Source organism: Propithecus coquereli, unplaced genomic scaffold, assembly GCF_000956105.1.
Source record: "Propithecus coquereli isolate 6110/MARCELLA unplaced genomic scaffold, Pcoq_1.0 Scaffold197, whole genome shotgun sequence".
NCBI lineage: Eukaryota > Metazoa > Chordata > Mammalia > Primates > Indriidae > Propithecus > Propithecus coquereli.
The window spans coordinates 3,323,639-3,350,678 of NW_012144633.1; the positions used below are offsets into that span (position 1 = coordinate 3,323,639).

The following is a 27,040-nucleotide window of genomic DNA, read 5'->3' on the forward strand; positions in this document are numbered from 1 at the left end:
CGGGCCTCGACTCAGGTCCCGCCAGCCGGTGTCCAGCTTGCCTGGGCCGCTGTTGGGTTGAGGTGAATTTGTGCGGCCAGAGAATTTGCTAGGCAGGGATAGGGCGGAAGTGCGAGGACAGGGGTGGCGGTGGGGAGTAATTCGAGTCTAGTTTTGAATATAGAAGACTTCCTTCAAGTCCTGGAAGCGCGATTGCTGGATTAAGAGCCCAGACGCCTACTGAACGATTACTCTTGGAAAGCACGGCACTAAGTACTTTATATTTAGTCTTCATTTACTATCCACCTTTTATATTTACAAAAATTCTCAGGCGTAAATCGTCGCAATCATGTAGAACTTTAAGCTTACTGATGTGTTTACTTACATCCAGAATATTTCTTGGGGAAAAATCCAAGCCTTGCCTGCGGGTGTCCCAGTAATGAAGAACCTTAGTTTACCCAGAAAAATGCCAGCCTTATCAGCTGGTCTGGTTTCTATTCAATGGACAGCTATCCCAAACCTGTGTTCCCAGATCTTTGCAACAGGACTCAAATTAGAACCTTACATGTCTATCTCAAGGTAAAGGCCAAGTTGAGAGGACAGGCATTCCTGAGGAAAGTCTAACCATTTCTTAAATCATTGTAGATTCTATCCTTGAATCAAACTGGGCCAGATGTAAAGACACATACCAACGGAGCATGGCTCCTGACTTAAGTCTAAATTCTGTTCATCAAGCTCTGCAGTCCCCAACCCCTAGGCATATGAGGGACAGGGCCGCTGCGGTCCGCTGTGCCTCCCCACACCCCTACCCTGTCTGTGGAAAAGGAGGGGCCGCCCTCCCCTCGCCCCCCACACACAGCAGGAGGTGAGCGGCAGCAAGCCAAGTTTTATCTGTATTTACAGCTGCTCCCCATTGCTGCCGTCACCGCCTGAGTTCTGCCTCCCCCTGTCCCCCATCCCCCTACCAACCATCACCACCCCTACCTCCCCACCCCCTCACCTCCCTTCCCTGTCAGTGGAAAAATTGTCTTCTGTGAAACCCCTCAAAAAGGTAAGGGACTGCTATCAAGCTGGAATGTTCTGATTGTTCCCTGGTGGGGGGAGGGTCACGTTGGAGCACTGCACATTGTCACACTTTTCTCCCTCGCCCAGCCCATGAACTCAATTTTTGGAGTCTTATTGTGTGTACTGATGTGATTAAAAACTGAATACTGTTTGCTATAGCCTCAGTTGCCCCTCCTCCCCTCTTTCACATTTTGAAGCCCTAACCCCCAATGTGACTGTATTTGGAGATAGGGCTTTTACGGGGTGATTAAGGTTAAATAAGGTCATAAGTGTCCAAATGCTATAGGATTGGTAGCTTTATAAAAAGAGGGAGAGCTCTCCCTCCACACCCATGCACTGAGGAAAAGCCATGTGAGCACACAGCAAGAAGGTGACATCTGCAAGCCAGGAAGAGAGGCTTCACCAGAACCTGACCATGTTGGCACCCTGATCTCAGACTTCCAGCTTCCAGATTGTGGGAAAATAAATTTCTGTTGTATAGGACACCCAGTCTGTGGTATTGAGGAAAGAAAAAGAATGTTTAACTGAGGAATGTGAGCTCTTTCAAATTATTAGTCCCAGAGAGGCATTAAAATGAGACAGCAATGACAGCCTACTTCCCCTCTTTTAAGCTATGAATTCATCAATTGCCACTAGCAGCTGTGAATTAACTGAATAATGCCTCACTGGACACTGTATCCCACACCCTATAGTTTAACAATGCATAGCCAATCACTAATCAATATTATTTCTATAAACCAATGAGAATTCCTGACAGAATTTTGTATCAGTCCCCTCCCTGTCCCCTCATTTTTTTTTTTTTTTTTGCCTTTAAAAACTTGCCTGTGACAAAGGCCAGAGGAGCTCATATCCAAGATTACTTGGGTCTGGGTCTGCATCTTCCCAGCAGTTGTCCTTATTTTGACTCAAGTAAACTCTTTAAATCACATTTTGTGCTTCAGGGTCTTCCTTTTAGGTCAACAGTGTTTTGTTACGTTAGCCCAAGCAGACAAAGAGACTATGTTCCTATAGTCTCCGTAAGACATTGGAGCACCAGACGACACTGCTTGGGAACCTGTGTAATGAAATGTAACCTCAACGGTTAGAGATCGCTGTTCTCAACAGTTCAGCGAAAACATGGTACAGCTTCAATGCAAAAGGGCTCTTCAGCAGCCCTAGTAGTTTTAGCACAACATAGCAGCTTCAAGGCAATGTAATGTTGGCATCTGGGTGCCAATACCTTCTGCAGTAATGGACAAAGCAACCCTAGTCCACACGTTGCACTCTGGCAGCCTTGACACAGACTTGGCAGTCATCCCAAGCAGTACCTTTGACCTGTATGAGTGATAGCAGTGGTCCTATCCTGGCTCATGTGTTGCTGGGGGAGACGTGGGGGATGTCTTAGCAGCAGATCTCTGAAGGAAGCCAGAGCAGGTAAGGTTGGAAAATGATAGATTCCACGTGGTAGTTGAAAGCATTGTCAGCACATGTGAGACAGTCCTTGGGGAGTCCTATATTTCATGTGTGCTATATGGTGCGGTGGTGGTGTTAGTGAGCTGCAGTTTAAAAGAGAAGCTAGAAGTTCTGAAATCATGCTCTGGGGACAGACCGGGGTGGGCGGGAGTGGGAAGTAATGCGAGGGCACTGAGTGGCTGTTATATTAACCCTGGTTTTACCACCAGGCAGGGATAGCTTGGGAAACAAGACCTCCCCTCACCAGTTGTATACAGAGGGTTGTATTTAATATTATGCAAAAATTTGGTTTCAATCATGAAATTAGATAAGAAACAACCACATTCACTGTTTTATCTCCAGTGGTGTGTACAGTGCCTGGCTCATGGTAGGTACTTCATAAATGCTAACTGAATGAAATTATAGGATATATCATAGGAATGTTGAGGACGTTGTTCATTACGTCACTTATTTCTTCCCGTATAAATCTCCTCCAGAGAAATTTGGTTTAGAGCAAAGCATTAGCATTAGAACAAGCATTAAGAAGTATGAAGATTACTTTCCCTTTATTTTTGCCTTGGTTGCCAGGAAGCTTGGAGCACAATTTTAAATTTTTAACTATAGCAATATTTAGAACCTAACGCCCAGTATAACTGTGACCTTTCCCTCCAGGGTATCATTCTGGATTGGAAGGGAGCAAAACTGGAAAAAGGGCAGTTAGAAGGCTGTTGTAGCAATCCAGGTATGAAACATTTAGGAAATAGTTAACAATAGGTAAGAGGGTGTTCTGGCATTCAGGTTTTGGAAAAGAAGGGAAAACAAAGAAAAAAAAAGAGTAAGAGGGAGGAAGGAGTCAAGGATGATGTTAACAACAGAAAGTAAGAGAGAGGAAGGAGGGAGGATGATGCCTAAATTTCTGACTTGGGCAACTTGCAGATAATGACATTCATCTGGGAAAGAGGTTAAGCAGAAACTAGCAAGCTAATTTTGAATATGTAGATTATGAGGTACTTGTGAGGCATCTAAGTAGAAATGTCCTTTAGACAGTTGATTATGCAGTTGGAGCTCAGAATATGCTTAGACTAGGAATATTTATGGAGGACTCCTCTGCTCATGGTTAATAATTGAAATAACAGGAGTAGATAAGATTCCCAGATTGAATGGGAAGTGGGGGCCTAGGACAGGACCTTGAGGAACCCCACCATTTAAAGTAAGAGCAAAGAAAGAGAAACCTGAGAAGGACAGTGAGAAGGAGTGGCAGAGAGGTAGAATATAAAGACTTATTCAAAGAAGCCAAGAGAAGAAAGATTTTAAGAAGAAGGAATGGGCTGACCGGACACACCAGCTGCCAGAGTGCCTCAGTAAGAAGTAGAAGTTTTAGATGAATGAGAAAAAAATGAACAGACAGACAGACATGGATCGGATGTGGGTCTGAAGACCCTCAGGAGACTCCATGGGAAGAAGTTGCAGTGCAGAACAAGAAGTAGCAAGGTATCATCAAAGATCAACCCGAGAGGCTTGGAGTCCAGCGAGAAGGTTAGGTGGAGCAATTTGCTTCTCCCTCCCCTGCATCTCTGACAGCTGGTGGATTCCCAAGTTGCTGAAGAGACTTTCTGCCCACACGAGCCCAGAGGCTGCTGCCACCAGTGAGCTGGGAACCGCTTATGGACAGGGCACCAGGCTCCCAGCCCCCCTGGGGCACTTCCTGCCTTCACAGGCCCGAGCTGAGCCTGCACGTGCCATATTGTTTCTCTACCCACTGTGCACCTGTGTTCTCCCCCAGGGAGTCTCAACTCCTCAGGTTTCATCCCGCTCATTCCTACACAGACGTTTCCCAACTCCAACCCAGACTACAGGAGCCACAGGGGTTCAGTGGGTCCAGAGTAATTTACGTGACTCCAGATCCTGGACATTCTGGGCAGATTACCTAACGGAGAGAGGGTTGGAGATGACCAGAGTGCTAGCACTCCTCCATACAGACTCTTTTCCTCCCATTCCCCTCCCCCACACACAGCTGCCAAGAGAGACAATTGAGCTACCACACAGAGGCTTCCACAGGGTGTGGGACTCAGGCCTTTCCTCTTGGGGTCCTGTAGCAAACCAAGAGGTGCTCAGACTGTGAGCTCCTTGCTTGCCAGCCCTCCCTGGTGCTGCTTGCCTGGAGGCTCTATCAGAGCAGGACATCTCCCAACACAGAGGGACATTGATCCTGCTTGGGCACCCCATGGGGGGTGACTTAGGACAGGCGTGCTTCTCCCTGGCATGGTCAGGGATTGACCTTCTTGGTCTAGGGAGGCGAGAGAGCCTGCGTGGGCAGATCAGCAGGGAGAGTGGAGTGTGAGACCTAGCTGCTATGTGCTCACCAGGCACCTCTTCCTCCGTGGGAGGGCCGCACTCTCAGCTCAGGCCAGGATCCTGGGTAGGGGGCTTTGCAGCCCACTGAAGACTACCAGTTTAGGAGTCTCAGATGGACATGCCTCCACAAATAGACTTTCTGTTTGGGTGGGGCCCCTTCAGCCTCTCCCTGGTAGCTCTGCCCAGAAGCTGGGAGCAGACCTTTGATCCCTTCCAAAATAGCTACCTTGCCAGCTTTTGTGGAGCCTGAGGACAAGCTCAGCCCTGCCTGGCCACACTCTCCCACCTGCCTCTGCTGGCATAGATTAAGGACTCACCTGGAAGTTCCAGGGCCCCACTTACAACTTGAGGCATTTGAGTGCTTTTCCTGCGGGACTAGAGCTGATCACAGGGCCCACAAACAACACTGTAGCTTGTTCCTTCCAGCAAGTGCCACCTACTGAGAGGGAGGTCAATTTGCATGCCCTTTACAGCATTTACTGACCTAATCTTATAGGGCATGTGGGGGTCCAAGAAGTGGCCATTTGGGGGAGTGCCTGACCCTCCCCACAGAAAAACTGTGATACTGGATTAGGGTGGAAAAAAACCCAGCCCCAGCCCTTAGCATACAAGTGTTTAGCCTCCTCCCTTGTGAACAGCCCTCCCAGTTTGGATAGATTGTCCTGACCCTCCTCCGAGAGTGGTCGGAAAAGCAACTTCTGCACCCTGCCAAGGCTGCAAAGCCTTTCAGGCTCACACAACCTAGCCATGAGCTGCCTTACTCCTTCCCCCACCTAGGTGGTCATGGAGATCAAGAAACCCCCTGGGAGCTACAGGGTCCTTCCTAAAGCTTGGGGCACTCAAGTACTCTACCTGGCAGGGCAGAGTCTACCACAAACACAAAAGAACATCTTGGCAGCTGGCTCTATCACACAAACATCAACTAATGATAGGGAGAACAATGAAATAGCCCATCATAGTGTCTTCCAACTCAAGAAAACAGGGTGTGCTGATTCACACTCACAAGTACCACCCACCATCAATGAGAGTAAGCTGGGGGACCTAACTCACTACACATTGTTGGGAAGAGGTGAAGACAGCAGGTCAGAGGTAACCTGAGAGGTACACCAAACCTGCTAGAACACCCATAGGCAACTCAGAACCAGCACTCTCCTTCCTGGCATGCTCAGGGATCAATCCTCAGGGACTCAGAGACAGGCCCATAAGCCAGGCCTAGCACTCTGAGGTCTTGACCAAGAGGCCAGGTGAGAAGGAATCAGTGAAAAAACTCTGGAAATGTGAAATATCAGAGCAAAAGGACATCCCCAAAAGAAAACAACTCCCTACCAATGGATACCAACCAAAATGAAAAGATTGAAATGACAGATGAATTTTGAATATGGGTTTTAAGGAAGCTCAATGAAATACGAGAGAAAACAGAAACCCAGCACAAAGAAACCACAAAAACAATGCAGGAAATGAATGAAAAATTTACTAAGGAAATTGAATTATTAAAAAAAATCAAACAGAACTTATGGAAATGAAAACTTCATTCAAGGAAATACCAAACACAGTAGAAAGCCTTAAGAACAGGCTAGATCAGGCAGAAGAAAGAATCTCAGACCTTGAAGATGACACCTTCAAGTTAAATAAGTCAGTAAAAGAGAAAGACCTGAGAAACAAGAGGAACAAACAAAACCTACAAGAAATATGAGACTATGTAAAGAGGCCTAACATAAGAATCATAGGCATCCCTGAGGGAGAAGAAGAAAATATACAAGGGTTGGAAAACCCATTTGAGGGAATAATCAAAGAAAAATTCCCTGGCCTTGTTGGAAATCTAGATATCCAGGTTCAAGAAGCTCAAAGGACCCCCGAGGAGATTCATCACAAACAGGCAGTCACCACGACACATAGTCATTAGACTGGCCAAAGTAAACATGAAAGAGGCACTCCTATGAGCCATAAGGCAAAAGCAGCAGTTAACTTACAAAGGAAAATTCATCAGACTAACTGCAGACTTCTCAACTAAGACCTTACAAGCCAGAAGGGATTGGGGCCTTCTCAGTCTTCTCAAACAGAGTAATGCCCAGCCTAGAATTTCGTATCCTACAAAACTAAGTTTCTTACATGAGGGAGAAATAAAGACTTTTCCAGACAGGCAAACACTGAGGGAATTTGTCAAGACCAAACCTGCCATGCAGGAAGTACTCAGAACTGCATTATACGTGGATCAATACAATAGACACCCACCAGTGTCTAAAAGCTAAAGGACAGAGCCCAGAGACCACAATGGCTCAAGAGGCAAAACAAAGCAATGGAGTTCTATTCAACAGTATGAACAGAAATCCACCCCACTTGTCACTTTTTTTCAATAAATGTGAATGGCTCAAATGCCCCACTCAAGAGACATAGGCTGGCTAAATGGATAAAAATATACAAGCCAAGTATCTGCTTTCTCCAGGAAATACATCTAACCCACAAGGACTCATTCAGACTCAAGGCGAAGGGATGGAAAACAATATTCCATGGAAATGGAAACCAAAAGAAAGCTGGTGTAGCCATTCTCATATTATATAACATAGACTTCAAATCAACAAAAGTGAAGAAAGATAAAGGTGATCATTATGGTGAAGGGAACAATTCAATAAGAAGACATAACAATCCTAAATATTTATTCATCTAACACAGGTACACCCAGATTCATAAAGCAAACCCTACTTGATCTAAACAAAATGATAAACAGCAGCATAAACAGCAGCATCATAATAGCCAGGAACTTCAATACCCCACTGACAGAACTGGACAGACCCTGCAAGCAGAAAATAAGCAAAGAAACTATGGACTTAAATGGAACTCTAGAACAAATGAACTTAACAGACATTTACAGAATATTCTACCTCAAAACAACTGAATATACATTCTTCTCATCAGCTCATGGAACATTCTCTAAGACTGATCACATCCTAGGCCACAAAACATGCCTCAGAAAATTTTAAAAAATACAAATTATATCATGTGTCTTCCCAGACCACAGTGGAATAAAATTAGAAATCAATCCCAACAGAAACACTCAACCCTACCCAAAGTCATGGAAATTAAACAACCTACTGCTGAACGATTATTGGGTCAAGGAGGAAATTAATAGGGAAATCAAAAGATTTTTTGAACTAAATGACAAATGGGACACAAGTTGTCAAAATCTGTGGGATTCAGCAAAAGCAGTCAGAAGAGGAAAATTCATAACCATAAATTCCTACACCTAAAAGACAGAAAGATCACAAATCAACAATCTAATGAATTATCTCAAGGTGTTTGAAAAGGAAGAGCAAGCCAATCCCAAACCTAGCAGAAGGAGTGACTGCTAATGAGTCAGGATGATGAAAGTCTTTCCAAAGTAGATAGTGGTGATGGTTGCACAAATGTGAGTATACTAAAAACCATTGAAATGTACACTTTAAATTGGTCAATTGTATGGTATGTGAATTATATATCAGTAGAGCTGTTAAAAAACTCAAATGAAGGATCAGTGTGAAGCTATAATAAGATCAAAATGATAATTGATATTGGTATGTACTATAATCAGTTTATAAGATACTGAACACCTGCTGTATGCAAACTATGATCAATAAAATTAGGAAGAAAATTCACAGTGCATAACAATAAAATAATTCATTCTATGAAAAAAAAAAGAAGGAATGGACAACAGTGTCAAATGGAAATGAGAAGTCAAGTAATGTAAGGCCTAAGTGTCCACTGGATTTAACAACAAAGTAATCTTCCACTACTTTAATGAGGACAGTCTCAGTGAGATAGTGGGGTGGAAATTAAATAGAAGTGGAGAGTGAATGGGAAGTAAGTGTAGACATCTTCAAGAAGTTTAGCTGAGAAAAAGTGAATAAGTGCAGGAGCTGGAGGTGTTTGATTCATGAAATTAAGGGAGGATTATCTTCTGAAGATTAGACAAACTTGAGATATGTTTAAGTGTAGATAGAAATAAGGCTGCAGGTAGGGAGACAGAAAAATCGATCCAGTGAAATGTTTAGGAGGGTAGGAGAAGACGAGAAATGAACTTAGATGTCATAATTAGCCTCAGAAGGGGAAAGCAAATATTTTTCATGTTGACAGGAGGAAAAGAAGAAAGAATAGGCATGAGTGGAATACATTTATAGTGCAGAGATTCAGAGGTCTTTTTTTCTTTTATGGTTTTTTGGTCTACAAAATCAGAGTGTGTGTTGGGGGGATGGTGATTAATGCTCTTGATTTGAAGAATGTGGGAAAATGAAATACTCATAGTATTTACAAGAGAGAAGGTAGATAGCCAGAAGCTTGCCAAGTATCATGAAGAGCCCCATAGAGAACAGTTTTCTCTAACTTCATAATACATCAGAATCACCTGGGCTAATTGTTAGACTGCAGGTACAAGAGCACCAATGTGTCTCACTAGATGTGAGTGGAGTCCAGGACTTTTCCTTTTAAACAAGCACCCAGGTGATTCTGATATAGGAGCTCTTTACACTTTGAAAACTACTGATGGAGAGACAAGGAGGGGGTTATTTTAGTATGGAAGTTTTTTTATAAAATGGAGGGCAATTGCCAGTGGAGAGGAAACAATTAAGAAGACAAAAAGAATAACTGATAGAGCAAAATTCCTAAGGAGTTGGGGAGAAGATGTGATATAGAAGAAAGGAGGAGAGATCAGCCTGGAACATGGGAAAGGTTACACCTTTAATTAAAGGTCATCTCTTCCATGAGGATGGTAGAGAAGGAGGTAAAGACAGATGTCGAGGCAGGTAACATTGATAGTTTTACCTCCAACAAATTACTTCCCCCAGTGATGTCTGCAGTAAGCTTGGAAAAGGGAAAAAACATTAATAACAACAATAATATAATGGAATGTTGAGTGCACCATATACCTGGAATTATGCAATGGGCCATTTAATCCTTATAGTAACTCAAGTGGTAGGTCCTATCCTATCACCATTTCATAGAGAAAGAAGCTGAAGTTAGAGAACAGAAAAGTTAAGTAACTTGCCCAAGAATGCACAAATCTTAAGTGGCAGAGCCTGAGTCATCTAAATTTGAACCCATATTTGTCTGACATCTAAGCCCACACTATGAGCCACAGATATTATACTCCTAAACTTATATTGAGGAGGGGATGGTAATTTGTATTTAGCATAGATAATATTCCTCTAACATGAGAGATAGAAACTTTGTTTTTCCTTCATGACTTCTCTCCAGTGAGTCTCTTTCATTCTGCCATCACCTCAATCCTGATGGTTGGCTTCCTGCTTTTTTCTTGAATATCATTTATGACTCTTTCTGTTGCAAGTGGCAGAAAACCTGACTCAAGCTGCTTTAACAAGAAAAAAGACAAAATAATTGATTAGCCCACATAATTGAAAACTTCAGAAGAACAGCCTTGTGGCTTAGCAGGATAGAAGCTCAGATAATATTGCTTTCTGATTTCTTTTGTAGCCTCTAGCTCCATCTCCCACTCTGTTGCCTTTGTCCTCAAACTTTTTCTGGTGACTCAGAGCTCCCCACTGCATCATCACACAATGGCTCTAGCAGTTTTACTCTCTTTACTACTCAGTCTAAATGGAAATAAAGAGCTTTTCCCCCCATGCAAGCAGAAATCCTGAGCCTCAGAGGAATCATTTGCCAGATTTGGGGCACATGCTTAATTCTTGAACCAATCATTTCTGACCATCCTTGGAGTTGAAGGGGAAGTCAAACCTACCCAAACCACATGAACCATGAGGGGTTTAGGCAATTCTTCAAAGGAAATTCAGAGAGCTGTTTTTACTAAAAAAGGGTGAATGGATGAAGAGAGGAAAACAACAGATGTCTTCCATGCTGTTCTCTCATCTCTCCTTCCCTCATTAATCAACTTCCTATGTGCATTGTCAGTGACTCACGCTGAAGTTGCTGACCTTCTGGCAGAAATGAGGTGGCCTTGATACTCTCCACAACTCTTACAACTCTAACAGAGTATGTCTGTATTTATACATCTTTGTAATTTCTTTCTTTAAACATCTTTATTGGCTCCCCATTGCGTACAGAAGAGTGATTTACAATATCAGTTTAAATGTTCCACTACTTGGATATTCCACGCTGTTTTAAAGTACTGAAATACTGGCATTTCAGTTGTTGTGATACCGTTATTTTGGAGTTTAAAAAGATCTGAAATCTGAATCATTTATGTCCAGGGACATACTAGAAGAATGTTTCGTTAAAATTTGGAATCAAATATAGGTGGACTTGTTAAGAAAGCTGTCTTTTGCACTTTCATAATCCTCAAGAAATAAAAGAAAACAACAACTAACAAAGTAAAGCTTCCAATGCAAGAATAATTCTTATCTATTACAAAGGTTTCCAAAGAATGGAATATGAACAGAATACCATTGGTATTAATATAGCATCTGCACTAGAATCTCCATTTATGTGAGATGGGAAAATGAAGACAAATCAGGAATAGTTTCTCTAAAGCAAAAAAAAAAAAAAAAAAAAAAAGAAAGAAAGAAAAAATACCATTTGTTATTGTCTTAGTCCATTCAGGCTGCTGTACAAAATGCTTTAGATTGGGTAATTTATAAATAATATAAATTTATTTTTCACAGTTCTGGAATCTGGGAAGTCCAAGATCAAGATACCAGCAGATTTGGTGTCTGGTGAAATCTTGCCTTCTTCTCTGTAGATGGCCCTTGTTGCTGTGTGCTCACATGGCTGAAGGGCAGAAGTGCCACAAAAGGGCAAAAGAGGAGAACTCGCTCACTCAAGCCCCCTTTTAAGGGCATTAACCCTATCCATGAAAGTGAAGCCCTCAGGGCCTAATCACCTCCTAAAGGTACTACTTCTTAATACTGTTGCATTGGAGATTAAGTTTCAATATGAATTTTTGAGGGACACAAACATTTAAACTGTAACAGCAATTTAAAAAATTATCTCTACAAAGAAAGGAAAAAATGCCCCCCCAAAATCTCAAAGTTATCAACCAAGAGATAAGACTGTTTGCAGATAAAGGATGTCTTATTTGTTTTGTGCTGCTGCAACAGAGTACCTGAGACTGGGTAATTTATAATGAACAGAAATTTATTGGCTCACAAGTCTGGAGGCTGGGAAGTCCAAGACTGAGGGGCTGGCATCTGACAAGGGCCTTCTTTTTGCACTATCGCATGGTGGAAGGCATGAGGACAAGAGAGGATAAGAAAGCAAGAGGGGGCCAAACTTGTCTTTTTATAAGGAACCCACTCCCACAATAATGTTATTAATCCATTCATGAGCGTGTTGCCTTAATGGCCTAATCACTTTTTAAAGGTTCCACTTCCTAACACTGTTGCATTGGGGATTAAGTTTCCAACACATAAACTTTGGGGGACACATTCAACTCATAGAAGTGGGCTAAAGAAAAATATTTAAGAGCAACTTAGCTGGGCACAGTAGTTCATGCCTGTAATCCTAACACTCTGGAAGGCTGAGGTGGGAGGATTGTTTGAGGTCAGGAGTTCAAGACCAGCCTGAGCAAGAGCGAGACCCCGTCTCTACTAAAAATAGAAAAAATTAGCTGAGTGTGGTGGTGCACATCTGTAGTCCCAGCTACTTGGGAGGCTGAGGCAGGAGGATTGCTTGAGCCCAAGAGTTCGAGGTTGCTGTGAGCTAGGCTGACACCACGGCACTCTAGCCCAGGCAACAGAGAAAGACTCTTGTCTCGGGGGGAAAAAAAGCAGCTTATAACTATCTCCTTATCTTTTCCTTAATCAGCATACATTCAGAAAGAAGTTTTTAGCAACTGGAAAGTTTTTCACAACTCAATGATGACATCATTAATGGACTAAGTACACTTTTAAAAAATCACAATCCTATTTTATTTTTAACCTCAATTAAACTTTATTTTATGTAGTATGTAAGCAATATTTTATTTTTATATTACAATAAATTATGTTTAAAATATGTCCAAGTATATTTACATCTTATGCTTATGAATTTTTGTATTTGAAAAGTATTAAATGTCTTCATCAGCAAGATGGCAGAATAGGACTTTCCAGCACCAGTCTCCCTGCAGAAACATCAATTTGAAAAACTATTCATACACACAAATACCTTTACAAGAGCTAAGAAAACCAGGTGAGAGATTACAGCACCTAGGTGTAGCACAGCAATAAGAAAAGACACATAGAAGAGGATAGGAAGGAGAATTTTATACCACCCATGTCACCCCTCCCCGAATCCCAGGCAACACAGTGTGAAGAAAGACAACATACCCTCCATTTGGGGGAAGATAAGGGATGTGAGAGCACCAGACTTCCACCACAGTAAAACCCAGCACTTTCAGGCTCTCACAGCCCCTGACTCCAGGCCAGTACCTCCCACCTATGGACTGAACTTCTAGGCTCACCCTGGAACCAGGTTAGATCCTACTGCCCCAGGCTCCAGGTTTTCCCAGCAGGCTTGATCTCCAGGCCAACCCAAGCATTCCTAGGGTCCAGACCGGTCCCAGTGCCTCGCCAGTCCCTCTGGCTCCAGGCTTTGGGCCCACTCCACTGCCAGGCCAGCCCTGACAAATTCAGGCTCCAGCCCTACCCTGCAAACTCAGGCTCCAGAGCTGCTCCAGGTTTAAGACCAACCTAAAACCAGGTTGGCTGATACAGCTCCCAGGCTTTAGGCCCACCCCAGTGCCAGGTCAGCACCCCTGACCTCAGGCACAAGGCTGACACAGCAGACACAGGCTCTAGGCCCACCAAGTGACAAGCTGATCCCTGTGGCCCCACACTCCATACTGGCCCCTGCAGCCCCATGCTCTAGCAGACCTAGAGTCCAGGCTTACTCCAGCAGAGTAAGGTCCAGGTTTATCTCAGTAGAACCTAGTGCTGGGCTGGTCACCATGGACCTAAGCTGCAGGACTGCCCCTATGGACCCAGATTCCAGGCCAATCACCATGACCCCAGAACCAAGGTCAGCCCTAGCAGATGTAGCCTCCAGGTCAGCCCCCACAGATCCAGGCTCCAGACAGCTCCCTGTGGCTCCAGGCACCAGGACAGCATCTGCTATCCCAGGATCCACAGCAGCCCTTGTGGACCCAGGCTCCATGCCTGACCCAGTATGAGGTTGGCCCCAGGTTCCAGCAAACTCAGGACCAAGACCTGCTCAAACAGACCTAGAGCCCAGGTCCACCCAAGTATATACCAGTATCAGGCTGGCCTCCATGGACTGAGGCTCCAGGCCCACCTTGCAGACCATGTTCTAGGCCAGCCCCCATGGACCCAGGACCAACTCCATGGTCTCAGGATCCAGGCCCATAACAGCATCAGGGCAACCCCCATGGAATAATCAGGGAAACATGTCACCACCAATGAAACAAAATAAAGCACTGGTAACTGACCCTAAATAAATAGAGGTATATGAATTGCCTGACAAATTATTTAAAATATTAGTTTTAAGGAAGCCCATTGAACTTCAAGAAAATACAGAGAATTCAATGACACCAAGAAAACAATCAATGACCAGAACAAGAAATTTAATAGATTGAAATTATAAAAAAATTGAAATTCTGGGGATGAAAAATGCAATAAGTGAAATAAAAATGTGATAGCACCAACAGCAGATCTGATCAAGCAGAAGAAAGAATCTGTGAACCCAAAGACAGGTTATATGAAAATACGTAGTCAGAGGAGAAAAAGGAAAAAATGAAAAGGAATGAAGAAAGCTTATGGGATTTATGGAACAACATTAAAGGAAAATGTTTGAGTTATAGGAGTTAAAGGAGGAGAAGAGAGACAAAAAACAAGAACGATTATTTAAAGAATAATAGCAGAAGACTTTTTAAATCTTAGGAAAGATATAAATATCCAGGTATAGGAAGGTCAAAGGACTCCAATCAGATTCAATGCAAACAAGTCTATACCAAACATATTATAATCAAACTGTCAAAAATCAAAGAGAAAGAGAGGATCCTGAGAGTAGCAAGAGAAAAGAAACAAGTCACATATAAGGAAATTCCTAAAAAGCTATTAGTGGATTTCTCAGCAGAAACCTTACAGGCCGGGAGAGAGTAGGATAATATATTCAAAGTGCTGAAGGGAAAAAAAACCTGCCAGCCAAGAATACTGTACCCAGCAGATCTGTCCTTCAGAAATGAAGGAGAGGTAAAGACTTGCTCAGACAAACAAAAGCTGAGACAGTTCATCACAAGATCTGTTTTACAAGAAATGCTAAAGGGAGATCTTCATGCAGAAAGAAAAGAACACTACCTGGTAACATAACAACATATAAAAGTATAAAACTTAATGGTAAAACTAAGTGCACAAATTCATAATACTCTAATATTGTATTAGTGGTACATAAATCACTTACATCTTTAGTTTGAAGGTTAAAAGACAAAACTATTAAAAATAATAGGTACGATAATTTATTGAGAGATAAATATAAAAAGATGTAAACTGTGACATCAAAAACATATTATGTGGGGGGGTGTGGAGTAAAAGTGTAGGGTTATCAGCTTAAATAGCCTATTATAAGTTGTTTTATGTAAGCCTCATGGTAACCACAAAGCAAAAATCTCACATAGGAAGACAAAAGATAAAAAGTGAGGAATAAAAGCAGATCACTAGAGAAAATCATCTAATCACAGAAGAAGACAGCAAAAGAGGAAAAAAGGAACAAAGGATCTATGAAACAATCAGAAAACAATTAGCAAAATAGCAGTAGTACTTTATTATCTATCAATAATTACCTTGAATGTAAATGGAGTAAATTCTTTAATCAAAAGACAGAGAGTGGCTAAATGAATAAGGCTGAGTTTCTTATACATGTTCTCTGTAAGAAATTCACTTTACTTTTAAGGAAACATATTCCATGAAATGGAAACCAAAAGAGAACAGAGGTAGCTATACTTATTTCATATAAAATAGACTTTAAGTCAAAAACTGTAAAATGAGACAAAGAAGGTCATTATATAATGATATAGAGATCAATTCATGAAGAAGATAATAACAATTGTAAATATATATGCTCTAACATCAGAGCACCTAAATATATAAAGCAAATATTAATAGATCTGAAGAGAGAGATAGACTGAAATATAATAACAGTTGGGGACTTCAATATCCTACTTTCAACAATGGATAGATCATTGAGACAGAAAACCAATTAGGAAACATTGGGTTTGAACTATACTTTGGATTAAATTGACCTAATAGACTATATAGAACATTCCATACAATAGCAGCAAACACATTCTTCTCAAGTGCCAATGGAACAGTCTCTAGGATGGATCATATGTTAGGCTATAAAACAAGTCTTAACAAATTTAAGAAGATTGAAATCATATCTTTTCTGATCACAATGGTATAAAACTAGAAATCAATAATGGGAGAAACTTCAGAAAATTCATAAATGTGTGGAAATTAAACAACATGCTCCTGAACAGTCAATGGGTCAAAAAAGAAAAGGGAAATTGAAAAATATCTTGAGCCAAATGAAAATGGGAACATAACATACCAAAACTGATTGGATGCAGTAAAGCAGTTCTAAGAGAGAAATTTATGGCAATAAATGCTTATATCAAAAAAGAAGAAATAACCTAATATTACACCTCAAGGAACAAGAAAAAGAAGAAAAAACTAAGCCCAAATTTAGTAGAAGGAAGGAAATGAATATATCAGAAATAATAAAAATCACATCAGAAATAAATGAAATAGAGACTAGAAAACAATAGTAAAGATCAACAAAACAAAGAGCTGATTTTTTGAAACAAAAAAATCAACAAACCATTAGCTAGACTAGCTAAGAAAGAAAGAGAGAAGACTAAAATAAATAAAATTAGTAATAAAAGAGGAGGCTTACAATTGATACTACAGAAATACAAAGGATCATAAGAGACTACTATGTACAATTATATGCCAACAAATTGGATAACCCAGAAGAAAGGAATAAATTCATAGACATACACAACCTACCAAGACTAAATCTTGAAGAGATAGAAAATCTCAGCGGAATAATAATGAGTAAGGAGATTGAATCAGTAATAAAATGTCTCCCATCAAAGAAAAGCCCAGGACTTGATGGCTTTGCTGCTGAATTCTACCAAATATTCAAAGAATAACTAATACCAATGCTTCTCAAACTCTTCCAAAAAATTGAAGGGGAAGGTGCTATGGTATGAATGTTGGTGTTCCCCCAAAATTCTTATGTTGAAACTTAATTCCCAGTGTGGGGCCTTTGGGAAATGATTAAGTCATGAGGGCTCAGTCCTTGTGAATGGAAGTAGTGCCCTTATAAAAGAGATTGAAGGGAGCATGTTTCCCATTTCCACCATGTGAGGATGCAACAAAAAGACATCATCTTTGAAGCAAAGTAATCTCTTACCAGATACCATATTTGCTGGCACCTTGATCTTAAACTTTCCAGCCTTTAGAACTGTAAGCAATAAATTCTATTGTTTATAAACTATCTAGTCTAAGGTATTTTTTAATAGCAGCCTGAACAGACTAAGACAGATAGAAAACTTTCGAACTCATTTTATGAGGCCAGCATTACCCTAATACCAAAGCCAGACAAGGACACTAGAAGAAAAGAAAATTATAGGCCAAATATCCCTGATGAAAATAGATGCAAAAGTCTTCAATAAAATACTAGCAAAATGAATTCAACAGCACATTAAAAGGATCATTCACTATGATCAAGTGGGACTTATCCCAGGGATGCAAGGATGGTTTGACATACATAAATCAATAAATGTGATACACCACATTAACAGAATGAAAGACAAAAATCATATGATGATCTCAATAGATTCAGAAAAGGCATTCAACAAAATTCAATATCCTTGTATGATAAAAACTCTCAACAAATTAGGTATAGAAGGAATGTACCTCAACCCAATAAAGGACATATACAACAAGCCCATAGATAATAACATCATATTCAACAGTGAAAAGCTGAAAGCTTTTCCTGAAGATCACGAATAAGACAAGGATTCCCATTCTTACCATTTCTATTCAATACAGTATATTGGAAGTCCTAGCCAGAGCAATTAGGCAAGAAAAAGAAATAAAATGTATCCAAATCAGAAAGGAAGATGTTAAATTGTCTCTATCTGCAGATGACACGATCTTATATATAGAAATATCTATATACTCTACCAAAAAACTATTAAAACTAATAAATTCCATAAAGTTGCAGGATGCAAAAATCAACATACAAAAATCAAAAGTGTTTCTATACATTACCAACAAGCCATTTGAAAAATAAATCAAGAAAACAATCCCATTTACAACAGCTAGAAAAAAATAAAATACTTAGGAATAATTTTAACTAAGGAAGTGAAATAGCTATACACTGAAAACTATAAAACATTGATGAAAGAAATAGAAAAATATACAAATAATGGAAAGATATCCTGTGTTCATGGATTGGAAGAATTAATATTACTAAAATATCCATACTACCCAAAGCACTCCACAGATTCTATATAATCTTTATCAAAATTTCTATGACATTTTCACAGAAATAGAAAAAACCCTAAAATTTATATAGAACCACAAAAGACCCCAAATAGCCAAACCAATCTAAAGCAAAAAGAACAAAGCAAGGGGCATCACACTACTTGACTTGAAAACCTACTACATAACTATAGTAATCAAAAAAGCATGGTATTAGAATAAGAACAGACACATAGACCAATGGAACAGAATAGAGAGCCCATAAATAAATTCATGCATTAATAGTCAATTGATTTTGAACAAAGATGCCAAGAACATAAAGTGGAGAAAGGACACCCTCTTCAATAAATGGTGTTGGGAAAACTGGATATCCACATTCAGAAGAATGAAATTAGATTCTCATATCACACCATATACAAAAATTAACTCAAATGAATTAAAAACTTAAATGTAAAACTTGACACTGTAAAATTATTAGAAAAAAACATAGGAGAAAATATTCATGGTATTGGTCTGGGCAAAGATTTTTTTGTATATGACCCCAAAAAACAAAGGCAATAAACTTAAAAGTAAACAAATTGGATTACAGCAAACTAAAAACCTCTTCACAGTACAGAAAACAATCAACAGAGTAAAGAGACAGCCTATGGAATGGGAGATTATATTTGTAAACCATACATCTGATAAAGTGTTAATATACAAAATATATAAGGAACTCAAACAACTCAACAGCAAGAAAACAAATAACCCAATTTAAAAAATGGGCAAGGGGTCTGAATAGACATTTCTCAGAAGAAGGCATTTCTCAAAAGAAGACATATAAATGACCAACAGATATATGAAAAAATGCTCAGTGTCACCAATCTTCAGGGAAAGTAAATCAAAACCACAATGAGATGTCACTTCACTCCAGTTAGAATGGCTACTATAAAAAAGATGAAAGTTAATTGTTGTTAAGGATGTGAAGAAAAGGGAATCCTTGTACACTGTTGGTGGGAATGTAAATTAGTACAGCTATTATGGCAAACAGTACAGAGGCTCTTCAAAAAATTAAAACTAGAACTACAGCACCATATGATCCAACAATTCCACTGCTGGGTCTATATCCAAAGGTAATGGATATGTTAATTATTTTGATTTATCAATTTCACAATGTATAAACATGTCAAAACATCATGTAGTTGTGCATCATAAATATAGGCAATTTTTACTCACCAATTAAATAAATAAAAAGTATTAAATACTTAGTTTTAATGATCTCGAGTACCTAAAACATATTATCTAAGATAAATACCAAAATATACTGAAATTATACTCCACTATTTAAATGACTCTTTAATTTGGTACTGGAAGCCTGTCCAATTGCTTTCACGTCTATGTTTTTAGCATCCCTCTCACTATCTGCATCCCAGAGGTAGAATTTGTCTATGTGTCCTTTTCGAAATAGACCTTGGATCTGGCTACCTCTATTCCTTTGCTCAGGGCTCCTTCTCCTATTTCTACCTGTAATGTTTATATTGAACAAGCACAACTGGTAGAACTGATTCTTAAAGCAAATTCATTTTTGATTTCCACTGTCTCTTTAAATCTCCACCAAAGGGCTATTTCTTCCTTGTCCCTAGAAAAAACAGAGATTGTCCCTCAGAAGTAATGAAAGTACTCAATCACTTTTTAAGTCATAAAACAAAGTGGCAATCAGGAATTAACATGGCAGTCCTAGGTAAGAATTATAACTTCAACCTTAATTTAAAGTTGAAATTTCTCTTTTCCTCCATCCTGGACTGGCCACCTTCTAGAAGTCTGAAATTTGAAAGTAGTGAGTAAGGGGTTCTTGCTTTCTTCTGTCTTACCTCCTCTTATGAGTTTTTTCTTTTCCCATCTTTCTAAAGCTGCTTCTAACCCCTACAGGATCTGAAGCTTGGGGAGGGAGACCAGTGAAGGCGTATTAGCAAAGATCTTAATTGACTGGTACTGGGGAGGTGATCAGGCTGGTGCTCTCTGGCCTTTGCAGATATTTAAAGCCAATTTCTCTCTTCAGAGAATTTCATGGATTGTTCTGAGGCCTTCCATTTCCCTACCTTTTTCAGCTCTAGGTATCCAGCAGCAGTTCATCTCCAGCTTTCTTCTATTGAGGCATTTCACTCCTTCAGGGGGTCATTTTGATCAGGGGCTAAGCAACACCACACCAATTCTCTTTTCCTCGTGGACCACATCTGGTCGATAGGAAACATGTTTGCCCAAGTAATCTCTGGAATTGCAGCTCTTTCCCCACATCTCAACCCTCTGGATTTAGATGTCTCAAGTGTGACCCAATCAGCATTCCCTGTGTCCCTCAAACTGTAGGAGATACACACGAAGCTCTGCAGATGGTTCCATCAAAGGCCTGTCCTTTGGTTTGATTTAAGAAGTGGATATCCCTTCACCTCCTTTCTTCTCCTTTCCTCTCCTTCTCCTCCTCCCTCTCCCCCATCCCAGTTAAGGAGGGTAAAATTCTTCAAAACTAATAATTTTCTCCAAAGAAATCCTATCTGATCTCCAATTCAACATCACTTTGTGCCATCAGTGTGCGTGACAATTTAAGAGTTATCTACCCCTCCACCCCTTTTTACCACTTTTTGCCTTTTTACCAGCTTTTAAAGTGTTTTCATTTTGGTCCAACACAATAGCTCTGGAATGTGCCTCAGCTGAATCTTTCATTTTAAAACCTGGTTACATCCCTAAAGCTCACTTTCATGCCACTACCTCTACCAAATCTTCCCCATCACCCCCAAGGTAGTAACTTTTACTTCTTTGAACTATGCGGTGTGGATCATTATGCCATTCACATGACATTTATTTTCTGCTTTATATTGTAGGTATGTAAGTAAACTTATTTTCACCAAAAATGTGTAAGTTCCTCAATGGTAGAGACTATGCCTCTTTCATTTTTATATCATCAAAGTCTTATACACAGTATATACATAATATTTATTATATTAAAATGGATTGCTCAATATTACTACAGATTGTAAAGTCGTAGAAAATAATCTCTTCAATTCAACATGTATTTATTCAGTATATTCTGAGTTTCAAGCACTGTGCCTAGTTGAGGATACAGAGATAGACAAGACATAGTCCTGCCTCAGAAGAGCTCACAATATTCAGAGGTGGCTGGTGTGTTACAAAAAAATTATGTCTAAGTCCACAATGAAAGTGTGATCTAAAGGTTGTGCACAGGAGGGAGTGGTTAATTCTAACCAGGAGGTTCAGGGAAGTCTTCATAAAGTTTGAACTATCTGAATTGTTTTATTTTTTTAATGGAGCTATAATTGATATAGTATAAAATTCACCCATTTAGAGTATACAATTCAGTTTTAGTATGCCCACAAAATTCTTCAGTCATCACCACTGTCTAATTCTAGAATGTATTTATTATCCCTAAAAGAAACCCCAACCCTATTTGTAGTCACTCTCCATTCCTCCCTCCCCTAAACCTCTGGCAACCTATTTTCTGTCTGTGGATTTCCCAACTCTAGGCATTTCATATAAATGGAATTGTACAATATGTAGCATTTTGTGTCTGACTTCTTTCACTTAATACAATGTCTTAAAAGTTTATCCATGTTGTACCATAAATCACTACTTCATTTTTATGGTTGAATAATATTCCATTGTAAGGATATACACTTTATCCATTTATCATTGATAAACATTTCAGTTGTCTCCACTTCTTGGCTATTATGAAGAATGTTGCTGTGAATATTGATGTAAAAATCTTAATGAACATGTTTTCTGTTCTCTTGGATATATATCTAGAAGTAGAATTGCCAAGTCCTGTGATACTGAATTGTTTTTTGAGGGATCCATAGCTTACTAGTAACTAGACTAATAAGAGAAAAGGGAATTCTGGACCATTATTGCATCAAGATTCTCAGACTCTCAGTTCAAGTGCTACTAAGTTCAGGAGTCTGCTCTACCTTCCTGTCAGACAACCTCTAGTGTTGTTTTAGTACCTTACGGTTTTCAATCCTTGAAATCACCCTACCTCTTTGGTAGCAATTATGGCTGCTTCCTTAATGAAATATACTTTTTGCAACTATGGCCCATTTTAGATGAGATGTGGTAATTTTGAGGATCAAATCCACAGTTATTCATCCAACCTCATAGTCACTGCCTTATGGACAAGTCTGGAGCTTCTGGCAGAATAAACCAATGAGACATTGGTCTTTGAAAGGCTGGACTTCCCTGAATCCTAGAAACAGCTGTTATAGGTATGTGCTCAGCATCCCCTAAATCACCTAGAAAGCAATTCATCTCCCTCTTCCAGCTGCAGAGCTTAGTTGATTAAATTGTTTTTCAAATAATTGCTGAAAGAATGGCCTTGCTAATAAACTATCTAACAGAGAGAAAAATAAACTATCTAACAGAAAAAAGAGAGAAAGATCACAGCACACAACAGCCCCTTGTTTGTTTAACCCCCTGTGGAGTTCTGTTTTAATAGCCTTGAAGAGCCCTAAGCAGACAGCAGGGGTGCGAGCAACCCCCCTCCCAGCCCCCTCCAGTTCCCACCAGACTAGATTCCAAAGAGACTGATAAGCCAGCCTCACAGAGAAGAGAAAAAAAGGGAAGAAGAGATGCAGCCACTTCACAGCTGCTCTTTTGCTATCAGCTGGCAGCAATCACTTTCTTTTCCCTTTACTCCCCCCCCCCCAAAACCCCCAATCCCTTATCCTCCTGTCCAGCACTGCTTTCTTTCTCTTGTGTCGCACCCTTCTCACCTTTGGGCTGTAAAATAAACTATCTTTCTTTAGGACTATTCTAATCTTTGTGTCAAGAATTCTTTCTCAGCCCCACACTACAAGTTCCCACCCTAACAATTACAAGTGTCATACTTTGATGTGATGATTTTTTTTTTTTTTCGAGACAGAGTCTCACTCTGTTGCCTGGGCTAGAGTGCCGTGGCGTCAGCCTAGCTCGCAGCAACCTCAAACTCCTGGCTCAAGTGATCCTTCTGCCTCAGCCTCCCAAGTAGCTGGGACTACAGGCATGCGCCACCATGCCCGGCTAATTTTTTCTATATATTTTTAGTTGTCCGATTAATTTCTTTGTATTTTTAGTAGAGATGGGGTCTCGCTCTTGCTCAGGCTGGTTTCAAACTCCTGAGCTGAAACAATCCACCCGCCTCAGCCTCCCAGAGTGCTAGGATTACAGGCGTGAGCCACCATGCCCGGCTGATGTGATGATTTTTGAATTAACATTATATTATTTGTTATAAGAGAAGATTTTTTTTCTGAAGGAGTAAGCATAGGGAGTGGTTAAAGTTGGTGAAAAAACCAAAGTAGAATTATACCTTCCCCACTTCCAAAGGCTAATTTATGTAGGGATGCTGGAGGGGCTCGCTCTCCTGCTATCCTAGGTAGTCTTTTCCTAGGCAATGTTTGTGTGCGCATACTCATTTTCAAGAGCCAATTCAAATGCCAGCTCTGCCCAGAAATGCCTTCCCTGGTTCCACAGACAGAGTGGCAGGCCTCCATTTCTACATTAATTCTTTGGGTACTCTCTTAGTCTGTTTTGTGTTGCCATAATAGTATACGACGGACTGGTTAATTTATAAGGAAAGAAAATTTATTTCTCACAGGTTTTTTGTAGGCTGGGAAGTCCAGTATCAAGGTGCTGCCATCTGACAAGGGTCTTTTATGACGTCATCTCATGGCAGAAGGCTGAAGGCCAAGTGAGCATGTGAGAGAGCAAGAAAGGAAGGGGGCCGAGCTCATCCTTTGTATCAGGAACCCACTCCTGCGATAATGGCATTAATCTATTCATGATGGCAGAGCCCTTATGACTTAATCACCTCTTAAAGGTCCCACCTCTCGGTCAGTCCTTGCAGCCGCCGCCGCCCCTCTGCCAGCTGCTCCAGCGCCACCTCGGGTGGCGTCTCAGGCGGGCGGGAGCCAGGCGCTGACGGGGGCGGGACGGCTTCTCCACGGGGCTGGCCCGGGGCGCCCGGACTCTCTGAGAATGTTTCCGCTGTTGCTCCACGGGCGCTATTCCTGGAGAATTGCCTTTCTGAGAAGCTGGAAATATTTCTTTAAATTCCATCTCTTAGTTTTCCAATTTGTTGCATTTTAGAGGAACATTGAGAAACCATGAACAACTTTAGTAACGAAGAGTTCGACTGCCACTTCCTTGATGAAGGTTTTACTGCCAAGGACATTCTGGACCAAAAAATTAATGAAGTTTCTACTTCTGGTGATAAGGATGCCTTCTATGTCGCAGACCTTGGAGACATTCTGAAGAAACACCGAAGATGGCTAAAAGCTCTTCCTCGTGTCACCCACTTTTATGCAGTCAAATGTAATGACAGCAGAGCCATTGTGAAGACCCTCGCTGCCATCGGGACAGGATTTGACTGCGCTACAAGACCGAAATACAATTGGTGCAGAGTCTCGGGTGCCTCCAGAGAGGATCATCTATGCAAATCTTTGTAAACAAGTGTCTCAAATTAAGAATGCTGCCAACAATGGAGTCCAGATGATGACTTTTTTTTTCTTTTTTTTTTTTTATTTCAGCATATTATGGGGGTACAGATGTTTAGGTTACGTATGTTGCCCTTGCCCCCCCCCAAGTCCAAGTGTCAAATATGTCCATCCTTCGGGTGGTGCGCATTGCACTCTTTGTATATGCAAATGCCCGTCCCCTCCTCCCTCCTCTCCCCCTCCCCCCTCCCCCTCTGCCCAACATCCAATAGATGTTGTTCTTATATGTGCATTTATGTGTTGATCAGTTAATACCAATTTGATGGTGAGTACATGTGGTGCTTGTCTTTCCATTCTTGGGATACCTCACTTAATAGAATGCATTCCAGCTCTATCCAGGAATATATAAGAGGTGCTATATCACTATTGTTTCTTAAAGCTGAATAGTACTCCATGGTATACATATACCACATTTTGTTAATCCACTCATGTACTGATGGACACTTGGGTTGTTTCCACATCTTTGCAGTTGTGAATTGTGCTGCTGTAAACATTCAGGTGCAGGTGTCTTTCTTATACAGTATCATTTGGTCTTTTGGGTAGATGCCCAGTAATGGGATTGCTGGATCGAATGGTACTTCTATTTGTATGTCTTTAAGATACAGATGATGACTTTTGATAGTGAAGTTGAGCTGATGAAAGTTGCCAGAGCACATCCAAAGGCAAAGTTGGTTTTGCGAATTGCCACTGATGATTCCAAAGCAGTCTGTCGACTTGGTGTTAAATTCGGTGCCACACTGAAAACCAGCAGGATTCTTTTGGAACGGGCCAAAGAGCTAAATATTGATGTCATCGGTGTCAGCTTCCACGTAGGAAGTGGCCATAAGGATCCTGAGACCTTCGTGCAGGCAATCTCTGATGCCTGCTGTGTCTTTGACATGGGAGCTAAGTTTGGTTTCAGCATGTATCTGCATGATTATTGGTGGTGCCTTTCCTGGATCTGAGGATGTGAAGCTTAAATTTGAAGAGATCACCAGTGTAATCAACCCAGCATTGGATAAGTATTTTCCATCAGACTCTGGAGTGAGAATCATAGCTGAGCCAGGCAGATATTATGTTGTGTCAGCTTTCACACTCGCAGTTAATATCATTGCCAAAAAAATCGTATTAAAGGAACAGATAGGCTCTGATCATGAAGATGAGTCCAACAAACACACCTTTATGTATTACATGAATGATGGAGTATATGGATCATTTAATTGCATCCTTTATGATCATGCGCACGTAAAGCCCCTTCTGCAAAAGAGACCTAAAGCAGATGAGAAATATTATTCATCCAGCATATGGGGACCAACATGTGATGGCCTTGACCGGATTTTTGAGCACTGTGACCTGCCCGAAATGCATGTGGGTGACTGGATGCTCTTTGAAAACATGAGCACTTACACTGTAGCTGCTGCTTCTACTTTCAATGGATTCCAGAGGCCCACTATCTACTATGTGATGTCAGGACCGACATGGCAACTCATGCAGCCAATCCAGAACCCCCACTTCCCACCTGAAGTAGAAGAGCAGGACGTCGGCACTCTGCCTGTGTCTTGTGCTTGGGAAAGTGGAATGAAACATCACCCAGCAACTTGTGCTTCAGCTAGTATTAATGTGTAGATACCATTCTTGTAGCTGTTAACTGCAAGTTTAGCTTGAATTAAGGGATTTGGGGGGACCATTTAACTTAATTACTGCTAGTTTTGACATGTCTTGTAAGAGTAGGGTTGCACATATGCAGCAATATGGAAGACTAGGAGATGGGGTCACACTTATCTGTGTTCCTATGGAAACTATTTGAATATTTGTTTTATATGGATTTTTATTCACTTTTCAGACATGCTACGAAAGAGGGCCCCTCAGCTGCTGAGCAAGCATTTGTAGCTTGTACAATGGCTGAACGGGCCAAAAGGTTAGTGTCGTGACCTGTTTTAAAAATAAAATATCTTGAAATAAAAAAAAGAAAAAAAGGTCCCACCTCTCAACACAGTTGCTTTGAGGATTAAGTTTCCAACAACGTGAACTTTGGGGGACACATTCAAACCATAGTAGTAATCATCTCTAATAATCTTTATCGTGTTTTGATTGCATTTGTCTGCTTGTGTTCCCTACTGTTCTTTTCACCAGTGCTTTGTACATAGTAGGCACTAAACAAGTGTTTGATTTAATTAGCCTGAAGTGATACCCCTATACTGGTAGAACTTTAGTCTGCCTGCACATCATGCCAGTCTCAGCTTCATGAAGGAGGGAACTCACTACAAGGGCAGCACAAAGCTTTCCTGGGTT

At 40.7% G+C, this 27,040-nt stretch overlaps 1 pseudogene across 1 annotated transcript; it reads left to right on the forward strand.

Moving 5' to 3' along the window:
• The first annotated feature begins 24,285 nt into the window (after positions 1–24,285).
• On the forward strand, positions 24,286–26,605 carry LOC105809632 (annotated as a pseudogene). Its single transcript, XR_001137452.1, has 2 exons — positions 24,286–24,758; positions 25,369–26,605. The product of XR_001137452.1 is annotated as an ornithine decarboxylase-like (transcript).
• Positions 26,606–27,040: the final 435 nt, after the last annotated feature.